Below are 21,249 nucleotides of genomic sequence, written 5' to 3'. Positions count from 1 at the left end.
TTCATGACAGCTTGCCATGAGCTCTAGGCAGTGGATACAGAAATGAGCAAAAATCTCTGTCTTCATAGACCTGGCTTTCTAGTAGGAAAGGACATATATGTTTACAAATATTCAATATAATGAGCAGTAATGATAAGTGCAATGAATTAAAAAGTAAGGGATGGAGGATGAAGCTTGAGCATGTGGTAAAGGAGTGGAGGGAGAAGAAACATTTGAGCAGAGAGAACGAAGTGAGTGGGGGAGCCAGGAGGAAAATAGGAGTAAGCCCAGGGAAATTCTACAAGAGGCAGAGAACATGTAAAGGTCCTGAGGTCCGTTCAAAGAGGAGGCCACTTGTGTCTAGAGGAAGAGAAGTTTGAGTAAGCAGAGGATGTGAAGAAAGAGATCTGAGAAAAGGAACAGGTGCACCCTCAGAGCTTTTGGCCATCATCAGGTGTTTGGCTTTATTCTAAATGTGATGGGAAATTTGTAGGTTTAGAAGGTGGGAGTGGTTAACATCGTCTGATTCATATCTTAATAATATTCTTATAGCTGGGTTAAAATAAATTATATGTATAATTTCTATTTTCTTCTATGGTTTACATTTTCCAAAAGAAATTATGCAACTTCAATTTATACTGTCTTTACACCAAAAATAGTTCCCAGTCGTAGTTTTTACTTTATTTGTCTCAATCATTCATATATTTTGTAATCTAATAAAGACCTATGGTGTATAGCAGTGGCTTAAGACCTTGGTGACACTTTCTGTTCTGTTTCCTTTAAGTTCCATGATACTTTCATGAAATAGAGACAGAGAGAATATGCTATGTTACAACTGATAGCAAAGTATGTGCAATATTTATCAATATTATAAAAGACTGAGTTGAAAAGTAGCTTTTATAATGATTGTAAAAACTCCAAAATTTGCTTAGCTTAAATATGCTTTGAGAATTCATTATGTAGATTAGAAATGAATGAAGACAAGATATCAGTAGTAAAGGGGCCTCTGATTTTGTTGGTTAATTAGATCTCTTTTGACTACCCAGTATGTGCCAGACATGGTGCTAAGTTAGGAAGGCTCAAGTCAATTAAGTTATTGTTCTTTGATTTAAGGTACTCATTATTTAGGAAATGAATTGTAGTGAGGCAATGTGAATTGCATCCCTAGAAAATTAAATGTTTCATTAAAAAATATGTACAAAACAATAAAGTTACCTTTGTAGTCCTATCCTGAGTTTAAATCATCTTCCCTAACAGAACAGATGAGAAAGATGTTCCAATCCGGCCAAATAGCAGAAAGCAGTGGCAAGCAGGGATAGCAGAAGAGTGTCCAAGATGTGTAGAGCTCTCTGGGTTCAATATAGGATAATTCACAGTCAGGGAAGCAGTGCAATGTTCTGGAAACAAACCATTTTCAGAACCATCCACACAGACACCGGCAAGACACGCAGCTTTTATGAAGCATTTGAACTTGGCAATTTCGAAGTGTTTGACCCTTACATAAGGTGACAATAACAATAAATTCCTTGCCAGGTTATCATGAGGTATAAATAAGTTTAAATGATTCACGTGCTCACCACCGTTCCTGTCTCCCAACAGGTTAGCTCTCCTCCCAGCTACACAATGAAAATAAGCATTCTTCTGTGGCACAGAGCTAGTTTTATGGTGGACAGCTCTGTAGCTGTCCCCAGCTCACAAAACTGCAGTGAGTCCTAGGTTCTGGTTATATAATCTACCTACCCTATAAGAATGTTGGGAGGATTAATTAATTGATGCTTACAAAGCACTTCATGATTCATTAGTTAGGAGTACGTGTGAGCGCCAAGGTCCCTTAGTAAGTGTCACCACCTGCAGATTCCACTGCTTCCCTCAGAAACCTTCCAAGAGAGAAGAGATGCCTTGTAGGAAAGCAAATGTTCTCGTGTTTTCCTTCTGCCACCACTGGAAGAAAAATGCGGCATTTCAATGAGAAATATTACCACATCGCTTGTTCTTGAGAGATTTCCAGAAGAAATACCACAAAAATGCTTTGCTTTGGGGGTATTCTGACTAAAATTCTTACAGACTGAATATAGCTCATATGTAATATATAGTCTGGTTTTTATTGTTATTGTTGTCCCAGAAAGGTGATGTGGAAATCCTAGGAATTTCTTTATTTGATGGGTGACAGAGGGTCAGCAGTTAGCTAACATAAAAAGCAAACTTTGCTGAATAATGCTGAGTGATCCAGAACTCTGAATTATAGGGCGAGGGAAAAAATCCCCCAAAGATTAAATAAAACCATATCAATGAAAGTATAAGCACACATTTTTCCAAAGAAAATGTCTTTACGTTTTCAATGCAAAAGGTGGTGACAGATTTTATAACTTCCTTCTAGGTCTCATTCCAATGAAGAATGTCATTAGCACCCCAATCATTTGACAAGAAAATAGTAACTTCCCCTACCCCTCCCTGTGCATTAAAAAAAACACTTCATTAATTTGAGCATAGGTAATGGGCAATGTTGAATTAACCAGAATCATCTAGAATCACGGTATATTAAAATAATAACACCTATCCTTTGAGCGGCTAGCTGTGGACATTCCATGTTGCTCGGGGTGGGAACTACCAACAAGCAGGTGGTGAGAAAGTATACCAGTCTCTGGGCCCTGGAGTCCACACTCTAGCACGGGCCCTGAGTGCTCATACTCAGTGGGGCTAGCTGCTCTACATTGCTAAGCTTCACCTTCTCAGTCTGAAAGATGGAGGAAAAAATATCACCCCTCACATTTCTTGGAAGAGTTAGTATAAAGAGAATTTGATGTACAGACTGCTCAAAATTCAATAATACTGCTGCTCCTGCTGAAAATGAAATTAGGCTGTGATTCAGGAGCTTATCGTCTATGTGTGGAAACTAAACAACCCCCTGAACAGATTTTATAAATTAGGGATTAGAGAGGAGAACATACTGTGTAAAATACTAAACCAAGACCACGGCTAAGATCAGAGATTTGGAATTTTATGATCAGTGATAGTTAAATTTTACAAACCCCACTTCTCCACATGCTCACTTCTAGCCCTCTTTTTTCTTTCTAAGCCAACAGACTATTCAACTCATTCTAAATCTTGGTATTTATTTGTTATTGGGCAGTTGGCTGGAAGTTTATTGTTATCTGCATGAGCAATTCAGTAATCCAGCATTAATGAATAATAAGATAATGATAAAATGTGAAATTATGCTCCCTCTCCTCAAAAACAGGTTCTGAGATCCAAATTCTAGAAATTAACATCACCATGACTAACCATTCAGTACTCACTGACATAAAAAGGTCTGGGTTAAATTTTTCCTCTCTACTTCAAGACAAACCAAGTTCATTCTCACAGACAATATGAAACATTTTAGATTGATGACTCCCAGGGACCTAACTGGGGTGTTTTCTTTAAATGAGATGGCTCTGTGTGTGTGCCTGTCTCTGTGTTCATTTGAATAATAGGTTGGCTACTTGAAAGAATTTCAGCATCTATATTTAATTAAAAAGGCAAAACACAAGTTTTGATGCCTTCCTATATTCTCGTTACCAGAAATTCTTCACTATCCCAAGTGAAACCTTTCTTCTCTGCCCCCAGCCTTGGTAGTGCTGCCACCTACAGGAAGATTTGGTTGCAAAACAAGAAGGCATTCCTGAGAAACCCTATAACGGACTGTATTATACCTCCTTCCTTCTGCCCTACACTAACCTCTTTAAGACACTCCTAACACCTTAGGAAAAAGGTGCACACACATGCATGAGCGTACCCCTTTTATAAAGTTTTCTCGCTTGGGCCTTCCACGTCCAGATGGCTTACAATGACTTAACACTACTAAAAGTTAGCCTCCTAAATTGTTATAGCCCATTCCTGTCCTTTGACCTAGTCTATGTATTTTTGAAAGCAAAAATTGATAGCCTCTGGTCTGCCATACCCATGGATTGGATTTTTATATCCACTTATACGCATACTGAAATGTCAGGCTAAGCACTCGCGTTGTAATTATATAGCATGAGGGAAAAGTTTGAGTGATGTGGTGAATAAAGCTTTGGCTTTTTGCCAGAGACATGCAGATTTTACTCTGACCTGTGGTTCTATGTGGGACCAGTCTTTGTCCTGGAGGACAGTGGTCTCTGTCAGAGAAACCTCTGTATATAATTCAACACAGTAGGTAGTATAGTTGAGAACTGGAACTATATTTGCAAAGGGGATTAAACACTTCCCCACTGAGAAAGTAAGAGAAGAAAATGAGAAACTTTCTTACTAAGACTTCGAGTCACTGTGTACATTCACTCCTGAGTTGCTTGTACTTGCCTCAGCAAAGCAATGGTGCCCATTCTCAATACCTAGTTAAAATGTCTATAGATATGTTTTTGCTTCAAATGACTGATCTGATGATACTTTTGGTAAAGAAGTAAAGCAATTTCCTCTCAAACCTTTCGGCCAACACCACCAACAGGAACATCTAAGTTCTCCAACAGCCAGAGGATGGGCCGGAGAAGTGTATGTGTCAACTCGAGTGTCTGTTCAATCAAACAGGTTGTAGCTTCCTGAAGAGCTCTGTTGACAAGGAGGCTGAGACAGAACCTGAGTTCAATAGGAAATTGTGCCCTGATTAATATAATGGCTGCCAGAGGTGGGATCCACAGAAAGGGTCTGTGTATAATATACTCTTTTTGCCATCTCTTGTCTAGGAGCTATGAAATTAGGAAGAGTTATTTAAAAAAAATTTTCCCATTAAATTTTATAGGAAATATAGAAAATGATGACATAAACTTAAATATATAACATATTCCCATCATATATAGACAGGAGGGCAACTGTTATTGGCAGGGTGTTAAGTGAAAACAGAATTGTGGGTTGGATCCATTTGAATGAGTTGGGGAAAGTTGTAAGTAGGGCAGAATGGAGCAAGCAGACAGAACCACTTTCCTATTTTAAGTCTTATTAACCAATCTGCCAGCACTCAGAATGACTCATGCAGTCACACCAGCAGATCCTCATATACATAGGGCCATAGTCTGAGATTAGCTCATATGCTATAAGATTTCCTTTCTGAGGTAGTGATTATTCTGGTCTTCTTTCTATTGGAGTGTAGCCATATCTCATGGCTACCACTCTGACCTGCTGCCTGCATGGTGCTACCTTCTGACTTGCCTGACTCTCATACCTGTCCATCTTCCAGTCCTAGATTCCTCACTAGGTTTGAGTCCTCATGGACTCCTCCCAGCTTTGTCTTGGCGATATACTCCAAGTCTCTAGTAAAGACCTTAGGAGAGAGGTTGAAATAGGTTAAAATAGGTCCAGGGTAAATCAGATTAGGAGATTTCTTTGGAGAATGTGGGGAGGACAAACTACTTGTAAGATCTCAGGGAAAATGTTCTGTGTGGTCTCATAAAAAAAGAAAGTGCAAGTAGATAATTAAGGAATGCTTTGGTCACATCCTTTGCAAAAAATATTTTACAAAATCATTTTTTCTTAAGAACTTGGAAACCCGGTGCCTTAATGAACTGTTGAGGGAAATTCTGGGCAACATAATGGTATAGTGTCAGGACAACAGTGAGGGAAGGGAAAAAAAGGTGTGATCAGGGAGGAGGGAGGAAGGAAACATAGACTCACTTTAGGTAACGTGCCATGCTAATTCTTTACTGCAGTTCCCTGGGGTGGGGGGGGGATTGGTGATTCTTAATACTACCCACTCCTGAGTCTCTAGATGATCATTTCAGTGGTTCATTAACTGAGAGTGAACGTGTGTGTGTGTGTGTATGTGTGTGTATGTGTGTGTGTATGCGTTTTAATAAAGTAGGCTTATGTGAAATTGTTTCAGGGGAAAAAAACATTCCCAGAGCAACATGGATTTCATTCTCAGGCCCCTTCTTTTCTCTTCCACCCTCTGACTCTAAGATTTTGTTTGAGAATGCCTGGTTTAATCCCTGCTGTTAGGATTGGGTCAATGGACATGCCAGGAAGCAGCAGAACAAAGAACACTTTACTTAAATCCTGAATGGGAAGCTGCTTCTCAAATTCACTGTTTCTCATGTACTGGTAGTCACACAAAAGTGCCAAAAATCTTACCCATTTCTTGACCATACATTTCTGAAGGCTGAGAAAGAACAAGGTATCTTTCTAAGACATGCAAATTTTGTAGGTGTGCGTTGATGGATAAAGCACCCAGTGAACAAGAGACACTCCTCAAAAATCGTTTTAAAGAGATTAGTTTACTCTATTTTTTTTAAAGAACATGACAGAAACAAAACATAAAAAAGCATGTATCAACTTAACTATTTCATAGACAAAATGTAATATAAACAGTTTTTTTTATTAAATCAACTTGCAAGAAATAACTCTACTTATATTTATTATTATAGTTCATTTTTTGGTCTGAAACTTCTTTTTAAAATGGTATGAAAAAGTCACGGACCAGATTATCTCCCCACGACTTACAGATCTCAACAGACTTTTTATCTTCAAGGAGCGGAACAGAGAGTGCAAAAAATTACGCTAATTACAGAAAACAAAATCTTCAAAGTTGTTTACACATATTTTTGGCTAATCTAAAACTTCCTAGAATAAGATACAGAAAAAATGCTTGGAATAAAATCTGAGGCCATCCATGGTTTGCCTGAGAAGAAAGTCCCCAAATTAGTATATTATTGTTCATCAAATTCTGTGGTCCCCAATCCAGAGCAACATCCCAGTCGCTAGAAATCACCAGGCCTTAAAGAGCCTTGAACTCTCACTGGATGCTTGCTCTGTGTCACATGCCGGGCAAAATTTAAATCCCTTAACACTTTAGTCTCCAAGAAAGAAGTGCAATATTAAGTGATTAGTTTCCATTCTTTTCAAAACAGGAATGAACCAGCAGAGAGGAAGCCCCATAGAGGCTCTTTAAGAGAAATCTGAAGGAGCTCCAAAAGCACAGTCGAATCATTTTTCCTGAACCATATAGTTGACAAATCTCACCAAACGTAATAAGCTGGTAACATCCTAGAGACCATATCTAGGTCAAATGTTTGCAAAACAAAAGGATTGCTGAGCTGAATAAGGTAATAATTACAGAGGGCAGTGGCTACAATTTTATTATTTCTCTTTCTTTTTAAAGTTCAGAGTATCGGGGGTATACCTGTTAACTTTGTTTCTTGCACAAAATGAGTCAAAGGTTATAAGTATCCCCCTGTCCCCCGACAGTGTGCATCATACTCAACAGATGTGAAGTTACCCGTCCCTTCCTTCTCCCTCTCCCAGCTTGCTTTTCATTGAGATTCACTTCCAAATGTGCACGTAAAGTAGAATTTTAATTGTGGCTCAATAAGAAGCGTTCAGGGTTGAGGGGAAGCCTCAAAATCAGAACAATACCTATTTTACTGCAAAGACAAAATTAGAGTAAAGCCAAAATAATTTTTAAGATTTCAAAATGAAATTTTCTTCTTTATGTTACCTCAAGAAAGACCGGAACTGGTTTGTGACCTTAGGAAATTCATATTGTTGTTGTTTTGGATAGGAATGGTTTAGGTTCTTTTTGCACTCGGGGTGATGTGACAGCATGAAGAGCGTCAGCTGTTGAGGCCATTCCTGTGCTCAGAGGAGTCCAGATCAGCCTTAAGTGTAATTTAACTACCTGATCATTTGTTTTCTACTGCGATTGGCTGGCTCAGAAGCAGGCAAAGGACATGATCCCAGAGGATACCCTGAGTGGAGTTACAAGGGGCAATAGTACATGCTCTGTCATGTCACCTATAACAGGTTTTCAGTCCCTTTTTTTTTTTGTAAGTAGTCACCATGATGTACATTGGAGTCACAGAACTTATGTATCTTATTAATTCACCTTTCTAACTGAGAGTCTGTACCCTTTGACCAACATTACCCATTTCTCTTACCCTCAGTCCCTAGCAATCATTGTTCCACTCTCTGCTTCTGTGAGTTTGACTTTTTTCGATGCCACATCTAAGTGACGTCATGTGGGATTTATGTTCAGGTGACTGGCTTACTTCACTTAGCATAATGTACTCCATCATCATCCATGTTGCCACCAATAACAAGATTTTCTTTTTTTTTTTAATGATTGAATAATTTCTCTTTTCTTTTTTTTATTCATTTCTTTCTCTTCCTTCCTTCCTTCCTTCCTTCCTTCTTTTTTTTGAGATAGAGTCTCACTTTGTCATGCTCAGTAGAGTGCTATGGCATCATAGCTCACAGCAATCTCAAACTCCTGAGCTCAAGTGATCCTCTTGCCTCAGCTTCCTGAGTAGCTGGGACTACAGGCGTCTGCCACAACACCCTGCTAGTTTTTCTATTTTCACTAGAGACGAGGTCTCACTCTTGCTCAGGCTGCTCTCAAACACCTGAGCTCAAGCAATCCTCCCATATTGACCCCCCAGAGTGCTAGAACTACAGGCGTGAATCACTGCACCTGGCCTAAGTTGAATAATATTTCATCTCATTATGTATGTGTTTGTGCATGAGTGTGTGCAAGTGTGTGTGTCTCTCACATTTTCTTTACCCATTCATCTGTCAACGGAAGTGGCTGTTCTCATATTTTTGCTATTGTAAATAATGCTACAATGAATATGGGAGTATAGATATTTCTTTGACACACTAACTTGATTGTTTGTGAATATAAACCCAGAAGTGAAACAGCTGGATTGTGCTGGATTCTATTTTACATTTTTGAGGAATTTCCCTACCATTTTCTATGATGGGTGTACCAATTTACATTCCCACCAACAATGTACAAGGATTTCCTTTTCTTCATATCTTCACCAAAAACTTAACTCTGCTCTTTTTTCTAATAGCTATCATAACAGGTGTGATTTGGCATCTGACTGTGGTTTTTAACTTGCATTTCCCCAGTGGTTAGGGATGCTGTGTATCTTCTTATAAACCTGTTGTCTATGGTAAAATCAAAGTAGTTTATTTTTCTTTTTTCTTTCTTTTTTTTTTCCCACTATTGAGTTGGATGTGTTTCTTATATATATTGGGTATAAACCCCATTATCAGATACATGATTTGCAAACATTTTCTCCCATTCCATAGGTTGCCTTTCCATTTTGTTGACTGTTTCCCTTGCAGTTCAGAAGCTTTTTAGTTTGATGTAGTCCCATTTGTTTATTTTTGCTTTAGTTAACTAGCACTGAGTTCTTTTTAAGTCCTCTTGTTCCTGGTATTGTGTTTCTTTGACTGTCCGGCCCTTTAATGGTAATTTAGTGCCAATATTTTACCACCTCACCCTTGATTTTGACTTTGGGCATCTACATCCTTCTCCATCTCCCGTTTTGTATAAACTCTTACTTCTCTGTGCTGACTTTTCATTCACTCAATTTCTGCCTTGATTTTACCTTTCTTAATTTCTGGGCAAGTAATCCCAGTGTTCTTTGCTAGGAAATCATCCCAAGAGCTCAGAATTTCTAGGACAATGGAACTATATGGGAGCAAAACTGTTCAAGTAATTGCCCCTTTAGTTTCATAGCTCTAAGTTCTAGGAGTGAACATTTAAATCACTAAATTGATTAGTGTTTTGAGAAATTTACTATGTAGGCTTTTACTGAATACATAAATTGCGATAGAATCTTGCAAAAAAATTTAATATAATACCTCCGTATAACTAAAGATCACTTAATCTGAAAAAGTGATTTAAAAAGAGAAAAGTGCAAGAGGGTTGTCACAATGAAGATTTGGGGAACAGTAAAATGGTTCCATGTAAGAAAAGAATATGGTTTCATCAACAGGAATGACACCAAGGAAGACGTGTCTGCACATCAGACTGCCCCAAAGAAGAGCGACTCCAGGAAGCCCCTGCACAGTGTAGGAGATGGGGAGACCGTGGAGTTTGATGTTGCTAAAGGAGAAAAGGGTGCGGAGGCAGCAAATGTGCCAGGCCCTGGTGGATTTCCAATCCCAGGCGGTAAATACGCAGACCATAACCATTCTAGGCGCTGTCCATGTTGCAGGGCGCCTCCACGCAATCACCAACAAAATTATCAGAAAAGTGAGAGTGGGGTAAAGAACGAGGGATCAGAGAGTGCTCCTGAAGGCCTGGCCCACCAATGCGGGCCCTACCGCAGGCGAAGGCCCCACCTTACTACAACAGAGATGCTATGGCAGCGAGCACAGCGTTCCAACAGGGAGAAGTAATGGAGGTGCTGACAGCCAGGGTGCGGGAGAACAAGGGAGACCAGCAACACAGAGTATGCATCGGGTTATAGACCACGATTCCGCAGGGGCTCTGCTCACCAAAGACAGCCCAGAGAGGACGGCTGAAGAGGATAAAGAGAGTCAAGATGAGACCTAAAGTCTCACCAACACAGATGCCAGAAAACCCTAAACCACAAGATGGCAAAGAGACCAAAACAGCCGATCCACCGGCTGAGAACTCATCCGCTCCCGAGGCTGTGCAGGGCAGGGCTGAGTAAATGCCGCTCATCATCTCCACCACCATCGGTTTAGTCATCCAACAAGAAGACACGAGTATGAAATTCCGGCAGACGGTGACAACTGTGATCTGTAAGTCTGTTACAAATGTAAGAATAACCCTTACATAAGAGGGGTGTGAGAAAATGCACTGTCCTAAATTCGTTTGGAAATGAGTGAGTGGGGCTTTTAAAATTAAATGATAAGGGAACTAGACAATTTCTCTATCATCCAAATGTACTATATTAGTGTAAAGTGTTTATAATGGTTGCACCTGGTTGTATGTCATATACTAATGCTGTACTACATTCACGATTTTAATGTAATTTAAAATTGCTCTAAAACATGAAGTTTGGGGGAAAAAAAAGAAATTAACAAAAGATTGGCACTGTAGACCTTAAGTGCTTGCTTTTTGCCCGTTGACCAGATAACTAGAACTATCTGCACTATATGCAGCATGGGGGTTTTAGCATTTTTGACTAAAGCCATCTTTTTTGGTAATAACAAACGTTTTTTTTTAAAGCCTGGTTTTTCTCAATACGCCTTTAAAGGTTTTTTAAATTGTTTCTTATCTGGTCAAGTTGAGATTTTTAAGAACTTCATTTTTAATTTGTAATAAAAGTTTACAACTTGATTTTTTTTTTTTTGAGACAGAGCCTCAAGCTGTCGCCCTGGGTGGAGTGCGGTGGCACCACAGCTCACAGCAACTTCCAAGTCCTGGATTCAAGTGAGTCTCCTGCCTCCACCTCCCAAGTAGCTGGGATTACAGGCGCCTGCTATAATGCCCGGCTATTGAAAATTTTTTTTTTTTTTTTTTTTGCAGTTTTTGGTCCAGACTGAGTTTGAACCTGCCACCTCCACATATGGGGCCAGCGCCCTACTCCTTTGAGCCACAGGTGCTTACAACTTGATTTTTTCAAAAAAGTCAACAAACTGCAAGCACCTGCTAATGAAGATCTTAAGTAATTTTTAAAAAGAGAGAGAAAAGAGGGGAAAAAAGAGAAAATATTATAAATCTTGGTAGTAAAATCAAGGTTTAAAAGTGAGAGGCTAGTATATATGTTTACATAAACATAGAAGCATATATAATATAGTTAATTATACATACATGTAGGTTCATGTAAGCATTTTTAATAATCATATCATGAAATTACTCCAGGTAGAAAATTATTCTACAATAAAGAAGAGGGGAGTTGCAAAAAAGAAAATTGTTATCTGTTGTTTGTCCACAAGTTGTGAAAAGTGGCTTCATTATAAATTCAATGGAATTTCCATGTTCCACAGTTTCTGTCTCTTTCTAGGAAATAATTAATCCCTCAAGTTCACTTCTCACTTCAGTTCTAGAGAGTCTTGTCACTATAAATCACTGTCTCTTTCAAAATAGTAAAAGATAAAAGACATTAATTGCCACTTCTTGGCAAATTAAAGTTCAGAGTAAATATATTTTGATCTACTTGAATTTCTATTTTTTTAAACAGTATTGTTATCTTTCCATTTCATGATCACTATAATGTATAACTGACATTATGAGACATACCCAATATGTCTGACTTTATTTTTACTTCTAATAATATAATTACCAAAAAAAAATTAAGATTTATGGGAATAACTTCCAGTGTGTCTTCAGGTAAAACACAAAACCCAAATACAATTGAAAAGCCTGCCTGGATCAGCCTCACTGCCTTTCTCTAACCTCCTTGTGGGTCCTTGTTCCCTGCTCTCTTAACCAATTATTATGTCTTCCTTCTTTTCCTTCCTACCACAGGCTGCTGTCCTTGTTGTTTCCTTTCTTGCCCGTCATAGAATCCGTCTTGTTCTTGATCATTTCTTACTCATTTTAAGTTGGGCTCAGTTGATATATTAGTTTTTTTCTTTATCTGGCATAAATATTTTGATTTTAAGCTATTTGAATATCTGCCATGGCCTTTGCAATCTTCTAGATTCAGTGTTTAGCATGGTTCCTTGTAATGGTGAGGACTCAACAAATATTTGCTCACCATAGAAATGAACAAAGAATGAATTGAAGAACTTAAATTCATCATCATTCTGTTAATAAGAATTTTGCTTTTTCCCAGTGTTTTTGCTTTTTTATGTCAAAGTGAAAATGTAATGTAATAAAATCATAGCAAAATATGGTGGTGTAGATGCTTATGGGAAAAGAAATAGAAAATAATGAGCATGCACATCTAGTTGGTCTTCCCCATATGACCCTCAGGAAAATACGAGTAGAATAAGGCCACACCATGGGGTTGACCACAGATTTCATTGAGAATTTTGAAAAGCCAGGCTGTACACAAGGGATGTTCCTTTAATTAAGCTAAATTGGCTGAAAAATGAATAGGCCACAAGATTTGATTTTTCTCTCTCCACCAATTCCTTTGGATCTTGGATCTTATTATTCTGGTAATAGGAAAGACCAGCAATGGTTTCTCGGGCATCAAGAAGACAACAGAATAGCCCAGGATCAGGGTCTTGAGCAGGCACAAAGGTCTGAGAGCCTTTGTTACAAAGCTTAGGTGGAGGGAAAGGGCTAGAAGAGGGGCCGATATTGCTGGTTGGAAACTAAACTCTCACGAAACTATTGTTCCAGTATATATATAAGACCTAAGTTGAAAAACAGAGATCAAATTAATCTCTATTTTTCTAGGACTCTCCACAGCTCCATGTGAGTGCTTTTTAATCATTCAAAATATATTAGAAAATAAAAATATTACTAATACTTTTGAATTCTATGAAATTCTATGTTTTCTTTTTTGTGTATTATAGAAATTTATATACTTCCATCAAATAGATTTTTTTTAAAATTTCAGGTAAACGTGAGGGTACAAATAACAAGGTCACAATATTTTAATTTGTTGGGAAAGTCCCTCTTGTAGTTGTGTCCCACCCCTAAAAGATTTTCCATACACCCCTACCTTGTGCCCATTAAGTGGGAGCACACCAATTCTCCCCCTGCCAAGTTGAATTAAGTTTTTAATCTATGTGGGCATATATTAGATCATCTACTGGCTTCATAATAAAATTGCATACATTGGATATTTGCTTTTCCATTCTTGTAATACTTTACTAAAAAGAATGTGTTCCAGTTCTATCCCAGTTAATACCAAAGATGTAAAGTCACCATCTTTTCTTATGGAGAAATAGTATTCTGTGGTAGATGTATACCATGATTTGTTAATCCAGACCTGAGCTGATAGGCAGTTAGGTTGTTTTCACATCTTGGGGACTGTAAATTGAGCAGGATTCTGAATATATTTATTTGCTCAGATAGCTGACTATCTGGGATACCTTGAAAGTAACATTTTCAATTAAAGTCTCTCTTCATTTGTTCCTTCATTAAATGAATATTACTGAGTTCCTCTTATGTCCTAGGTTGCTATCCATATTGACCATGACAAGTGTAACTATCACAGTGCCCTGCCTTGATGGCCTTATGCAGCTTATCTTTCACTGATGGAGTGAGAGAGCAAATGAGTAAGCAAACATACAAGTCAGAAAGTACTGAGACAAAATAAAGACATTCAAAGGAGTTGGGTAAAACAGAACTAGAGCAGGGAATGTGTAGGATCCTAGTAAAGATATTCAGGAAAGTCTTCGTAAAGAAGATGCTATTTGAGCAAAGACGTGAATGAAGTATGAGAGACAGTTATTAAAAATCTGGGGCCAGCAGTCCAGATGGAGAAAATAGTAAATACTGAACTGGGGCAAAACCAAGCATGCCATGTTCAAAGGATAGCAAGGAGGTTGGCGCAGTTGAAGGGTAGTAGGAGGTAGGATATAAGACATAACACTGAAGAGCCAGACAGAGACCAGATCACACACAACCCTGCAGGGCATACAGATTTTATCCGAAGGTGCTGGAAAACCAATGGACCGTTTATAGCAGGAAGTAACATGATTTGAATTATACTTTTAGAAGCTTCCCCTGGCTCCAGAGAGGAGAATGTACTGATGGGAAGTAAAAGCAGGAACACAGATTAGTTTTGTGGCTATTGCAGAGAGGAAAAAGCAATGTCCTCTAGGTTTTGGGCCTAAGCACCTGGTGAAGAGTGGAGCTTTTTAAAACTTTAGAAACATGGACACTGATTAGAGCAGTAATTCCAGGGTTCCCTTTTGGATGTGTTAACTTTGAGACACCTGTCAGACAGCCACTTGGACATACTGAGTAGGTAGTTGACAATATGAGGTCAGAGTTCTCAGAAGTCAGAAGAGAAAGCATAAATATAGGAATAAGCAGAGTCTAGATGTCATTTAAAACCACATGTCTAATGAGATTACATAGGGAATAACTGTAAAGAAAACCAAATTATTTGAAGAGTGAGAAGTTACAGAAAAATTTCACAAAAGGACAGATCAAACATATGGAATCACTAGGTTAAATAGTATCAAGAAGTCAAGGAGAAAATATTGGAAATTGACCATTAATAAATATGATAAATTTACCTCCATATGCTAAATTGGAGGTTGCTAAGCTTAACAAGATTGACTACAATATAGTCCTAGGAATAAAAATAAGACTGGAGATATGCTCAGGAGAAAACAAGGGGTTAGGAGTATGAGAACAAATATATGGTTTTAAAATGCTGTAGAGAAATGGGGCGTTAGCTAGATGGAGGGGTGAAGATATAGGAGGACTGTGTTATTATCAAGACTGAACTATTATGGCTTGTTGGCATGCTGATGGGAATGATCCAGAAAGGGGGGGATCAATAATGCAAGAGAGAGAAGAGCATGAGAGCAAAGCCCTTACTGGGTGAGAGGGGAAGGGATCTGGTGCACCGACGGAGAGATTGGCTTAGGATAGGAGCACAGAAACCCATCCATTGTAAAAGAAATAAAAGCAGAGTCTGAAAGTCCTGATATATCTAAGACCCTAGATTTGGTGGGAGAAAGATGAGGAATGGATCTTTTGATGAATTCTGTTTCTTTTTTTTTCCTTCCTTGTCTCACTCTTCCCTGGTCCCTACTCCCATTTCCTTGGCTCATTTGCCAAAATAAGCTATCCACATGAAAGCCCTCGTCTCAGGCTAAGCTTTCTGAGGAACTCAAGCTAAGTCCCCGACAACCAGGAAGATACACACAACGTTGTTTTCTCCAGGATGGCCAGAGATATGCTTAAACTTTCACCATCTTACCATGATTACTCTTCTACCCAGCCATAAGGCATTGAAGAAAGTTGGCCACCTTGGCAGAGGCAGACTCCAGCCACATAAATACAAAGAATTCTGGGGAGTGCTGGCAGATTCTTCTGGGGGTCAGTTATTGATCCTCTTTACTTAGCCACATGCTTTAACCAAGCAACTCAATCAAGCCAGGGAATGAAAGAAAACATCTAAAAATCAAAATTAAGAGAAAAGTCTCAATGACAGCAAATCTATTTCTACCGGAATGGCAGATAACTATGTAAATGCTAAGAAAGGAGGGAAATTTGTTGTAGATTCTGAATCATCTTTCGGCTTCCATCTGTCCGTCTCCTTCGGACAGCCTTCTGCTGTTCTTGGCCCTCTCCTCTTAACCAACTCCAGAGAGCAGGTCACCGGAGAGTAGGAGAAGTACTTCTTGGCTAACAACCTTTTCAGGTGCTTGGCCTCCAACCTGGATTATTGGGAAGGGCTCCTAGGAATGATTCTCCTGACTGTTTTCCCAAGCAGCTGGCCTCTTCCCACTACCCTTGGGGTGGGAGGGAGTCAAGAGGAAGCAGTCAGAACAAAGGGGAGACCACAGAGCACTGTCAGGTGGAGGGTCAGCAGACCCCACTGCCAAGCAAGTGTAATCTCTCTCCAGGGCTCAGATCACTCCTTCTATCCGTTGGATTTTGCCCACTAAGAGCCAAACTGTCTCCTTGGCCAGCCGGCTCGCCTCATGATTCTTGGAAACACATCTGTATCTTTCATAAAACATTACAGGGAACATCCAGAACATTCATAACATGTTCATAAATATAAATCTTTATGAAATGATTTCCCCCCCCCTTGGATGAAATGAACTTGTTGAAAAAAGGAGCATTTGGCATTCCTCAAACAGCTTTGGATCATGTGCTGTTTAAGTAACTGTCAGTTCACCGCTGGGTTCGTTGACACTTGGTTCTTTAATGATGCTTAGAGTGAATAATGCTGTCTGCACAGAAAGGGTAAAAAAATTCACACCATTGCCTGGTGGATGCTGAGAATGAATATTCCTGATTTGCGTATTAAATCTGAAGCTGAAATTCTCTTCACATGTAATCAACAAGAAGTCAAAATAATTATTTTACCCAAATGCTGTGTATACAGGTTCAGTCTATTTTTACAAAAGGACAAAAAAATTCAACAGATGGCTAAAAGGAGTAATTTAAGACATCAAAAACAGCTGAATAAACTTTCGATAGTCCAGGGTGAGTGAATGAGAGAGAGAGAGAGAGAGAGAGAAATAGCTGCTTACATTGTAACATTCTAGCCCATTATACACGTACATGCTTTGAGGATTTGTTGAATTATGTTACCAAATATATTTTAATGTATATTCAGTGATTTTTTTAAATAAGAAAATGTGATTCAAATGGATGGTATAAAACCATGCAATTATAATCAAAGGTAATATTATAATATCTAACCATATATGTATATGATAATGATAATCAATGATTATTTTATTTTTCATAATCATTTTCCTTTGTGTCAATAAATTTACTACATACTAAATAAATAATTTACTTTATCAGCCTTACCACAGGGGAGAACAGGCAATATCCAGGGAAGAATATTTCCATATTAAAGGTTATATAATAATAAGTATGTATTCATTGAATGTTCTCTGGACTCTAGATTTTTTAAAGATTGTGTGGAGAATCTGATGTGGGTAAGATTTTTCTGAAAATTATGAGCCTGAAAAAGATTAAAAAGCACAAATGTCCTGTATCTCACTCTAGAATGGGTTTAAGGAGGTCTGGGTCTCATCTCTGTTCAACCATTAATTTATTTTTGTGACAACATTGTTGGACAAAATTGTTTAACCTTTCCAGGCCTCTCTATTTCATCGGCTCTAAAATGAATAGGTTGAACTACATAGTATCTTAGTTTCCTTCAGCCCTAACATTTAATGGTTCTAGCAGAAAGAGTCAGCCTTATCCCTAGCATGTGTAGCAGTTTAAGGGGAACAAAAACCTGTCCTCTTCCCCACCTTTTTCCTCCTGTTCCTCTCCTAGCCCCAAATGTCATCCCAAGCTCATGGCTGTTTTAGGAAAAAATATGGAGAAGAGCACTCATTATTGGCTCTTAACCTTAATCTGAAATTAGTTGCAATTACCGGTTGCATGGAGGAAACACAAATTTAGTAAGAGAAGTGAATCTCTGGCATGCTCGGTCCCTTGACTTGCTGCCTGAGGAGCTCTGAGCAGCGCTAGGGGCCAGAGTAGTAACTGAAATATCTGGCCAACAGGGAGATGAGGAAACCAAATGGGCACATCTCCATTTTATTATTTGTAGCAACAACCATCCCCATTACTAGATTTTTCCAACCAACGGAGATACATTTTGGAAGGGTCTCCAGCCCCATTCGTAGTCCCATTATAAACACTTTGCCTATGGATAACTGCAAAAATAAAAATGCCTTTACGGGAGTTAAGATATTCCTTTCAGCACTCTCTCTGCCGTTCACAGGGAGCATTTTACCTTCTACTGGAAGTACAACAGATAAAATTGCTATTAGTATTAAAATGTATAATTTATTTAGTTCATAAAGTGTCTAGCCCATAAATATTTATGAAAATTTTTTTCTAAGCACTATGATTACTTATTTAACATCATTAAGATTCAAACATCTTTGGTTCTTAATTATCATCATCATCAAAACATATTGGCTTAATTTGACATTAACCACCCTTCCAATCTTGATGGTTATTATCCACTATCAAATGGCCTGTTTTCTTCCACAAGTTCACAAACTGATTTCTGTTAATGTGTTACAGAGTTCATCTAGAAATTTAAATTCTTACACAGTTTTGTTCAAAGACAATATTACTTTATGGTTTTAAGCACTGTTCTTGGCCTAAATTCTTATTCTATTTTTTCTTTTGCTGTGACAAGCTATTTTCTTTAGTTTCCTGTGAGTGTATGTATCTTATACTCATCTGAACTATGGCTCTTTCTTCGACACAAAAATGTAGATTTATCACAAAAAGAGAAAAATAAGGAAGTAGTGAGGTGTGCCACAAAAGAGGTACTTCGTTTATAACACAGTTTCCTAAAAATTGTTTTCAAATAGCAATCTGTTATTCAATTTATAGTGAGTTGATTTAATGCTTTCTCAATGTCCATTTATTATGCCAAATAAAATGGTTTTCTTACACATTGCATTAGTGGTAGTTTAAATACCACTAACAAGAATTAAATGGTTTTAGTTATATAAGCCAAAAATTACAATAAATCCTCAATTATTAAATAATATAACCATTAAAGGTGGGAAAATCACAGGATTTTCCAAAGTATAGAAATAAAGAAATACACTCGTTCCAGCCAAGTTCCTTTCTAATTTTAGCATATTTATTCCACCTCTTTATTGCACCAAATCTGTTTAATTAGCACATTACTTGGCAGTTTGTTATCTCGTAGGAACATTTGTTAATTTTTACTGGATACCATATGTAAAATTCCAAGTGATAGATTAAATGTGTTAATTATATGAAATTACATCTATACATTTTTTATTTTCTCTGCGCCTCATCTTTCTTCAGAAATATATTAGGAAAAAAAGATGTCTCCAGATAAGTTTTGAAATTGAATTTGTAATTCTTTGTGTGAATTTATGGAAAGTTCTAGTTTCATAATATCTGTCTTCTTGTCTCTTCCTCATAATTCTGAGTGGACAAGAAATAGATAAGTTGTGGTACGTGTGAATATGGAGTCCCCATAGAGATGACAGAAATAGACAAATTCTATATTATTTAAATATGGCTAAAACCTGAAAATGCATTTGCCTTAATATTCTCCTTCTCACAGCCCAATCTGTAACCTCCTACCTGGCCTGTCCGAAGGCTTCTACAGGGTGGCCATAAAGTTCATGTGCAATTTGTCTATTTTAAATTGTTGATTTTAAGTTGTACATGAACCTGAACCTGACCTGTCTAGAGGCTGATATAGGGTGGCCATAAAGTTTGTGTACACTTTGTCTATTAAAATCATCTATTTTAAAAACGCACACGAACTTTATGGCCACCCTATATATAGCTACATAAAGAAGCTTGTTTGACACTGGTAGAAATGGCTGACTTGTACAGGTTTAAAATTTCTCCCCATCTTCTATCATGCCCCCATTCCTCTTCCCTTCTCTCTCAGCCTTCCAGACAGAGATTCAGGACAGGCATCCCTGATGACCTGATGGCAGAGCCAGTCCAGGCCATGTGCAAATGAAAAATCTGCTAATTTAAAAGATAACTCACTATTCTGGGTCTTCACACTGGCACCTCTCTTTTCCTGTTTTTCCAGACAAACCGGGAAAGACATACACGATATTACCAAGCCAAACTGTGATGGAGGTTGCAAAATTTTATTTCCTGTGAAGAACTAAGGTTTAATTAGCTAAAAAGGAAGTGAATACAAGAATGATAAGTAAAAGTTGGTCTCTGTCTCTCTAGTGAGATTATCCTCGGTACTTCTGAACTTTATTATCCAAACAATGAGGGGATGGCGTGACTTGGCGCCTCCAATAATCTCATACTCATTATTGCTCATGTAAAGTTGTGAAGAGGCTGTCAGCTCTTGCAGTGGCTTTGGACAAAGGAGAAGCAGACCTCAAAAGGTTTGTGATTTGGAGAAAGTTCAGATATGCTTCCAGAATTTGGCTGCTTGTCCAAGGCTTATCCGAACTATCTGAACCTTTTAAGTCTTTAGAATTGGCCTGGAAATTTCTGGCTCTCTCTAACTGGACCTGGCTTGGAACCACATGAGGACGGCCTTTTATAAAAAAGTTTTGGCACTTCTGGTTCTGAAGCTGCTAACAACAAACTGCAAATAAGAAATTAACAAAGAAAAAAAATCCACTTTAACATTTTAGATCATAAGTCAGAGTATAGATATTTGTGAAAACTTTTTAACATTGAGATGCTTGGTTGATCCTTTTTAAATAATTTGATGATATCTAAATTAGAGTAAGTCATTATCTCAGTTTATCAGGGCCTGAGAGGTTTCCTTGACTGTGAGACTTTTCAGTTAGAAAAGGGAGACTGTCCCAGGTAAACTAGAAGGAGTTAGTCACTGTGATACTACATCTGAACATTTCAGCAGCAGGCCAAATTCAGGCTGAAGTTCACAGGAGAATGTAATGAATGGCATCTATTAATTGTCTTTTATTTTATCAGTTTATCTATGGTTAGTTATTACATAATTAGAGCTTTAACCTTAATGTCAATACTTTTTTTTCCTACTGGTTCTGTGGTATGAGATACAACCACATTTGATTTGTAAGTAGTTCTAATAAAGATATACTCTTATATGAATATAAGTAATGATGTTTGAGGTAAAAGGATAAATAAAAATTTTGATTTTTCTTCTATGCTATGACCATGAACTAAACTTTCATCTTAATAAAATCAAACAACAAAAGGGGAATTGCATTTATATAGTTATTTCATGGAGTGTTTTAAGGTAGTTTCCTGGGCTAGGATACAGTCTAACAAATAAGAATAATCCTTAGAATTATAAACTAGATCACTATCACTGAACTTTCAATCTGCCCCAAAGTAATAATTCTCTAATATAGTAGAACCTCCATAGCTGGCCACCTTCCTAATTGACCACCTTCTTAATTTGACCTAATTTTCATAGACTGGACATGTACCACCTCTGTACAGTGGGGCCTAATTCCTTAAGTTGACCACTTCCA

General features: G+C 37.9%; 1 pseudogene; it reads left to right on the top strand.

Moving 5' to 3' along the window:
* Positions 1-1,371: 1,371 nt before the first annotated feature.
* On the top strand, positions 1,372-10,394 carry LOC100954344 (annotated as a pseudogene).
* Positions 10,395-21,249: the final 10,855 nt, after the last annotated feature.

The sequence above is a fragment of the Otolemur garnettii genome, unplaced genomic scaffold, assembly GCF_000181295.1.
Source record: "Otolemur garnettii isolate 467f Iridium unplaced genomic scaffold, OtoGar3 scaffold00002, whole genome shotgun sequence".
Lineage (NCBI taxonomy): Eukaryota > Metazoa > Chordata > Mammalia > Primates > Galagidae > Otolemur > Otolemur garnettii.
This window is presented reverse-complemented; position numbering and strand designations above follow the sequence as displayed.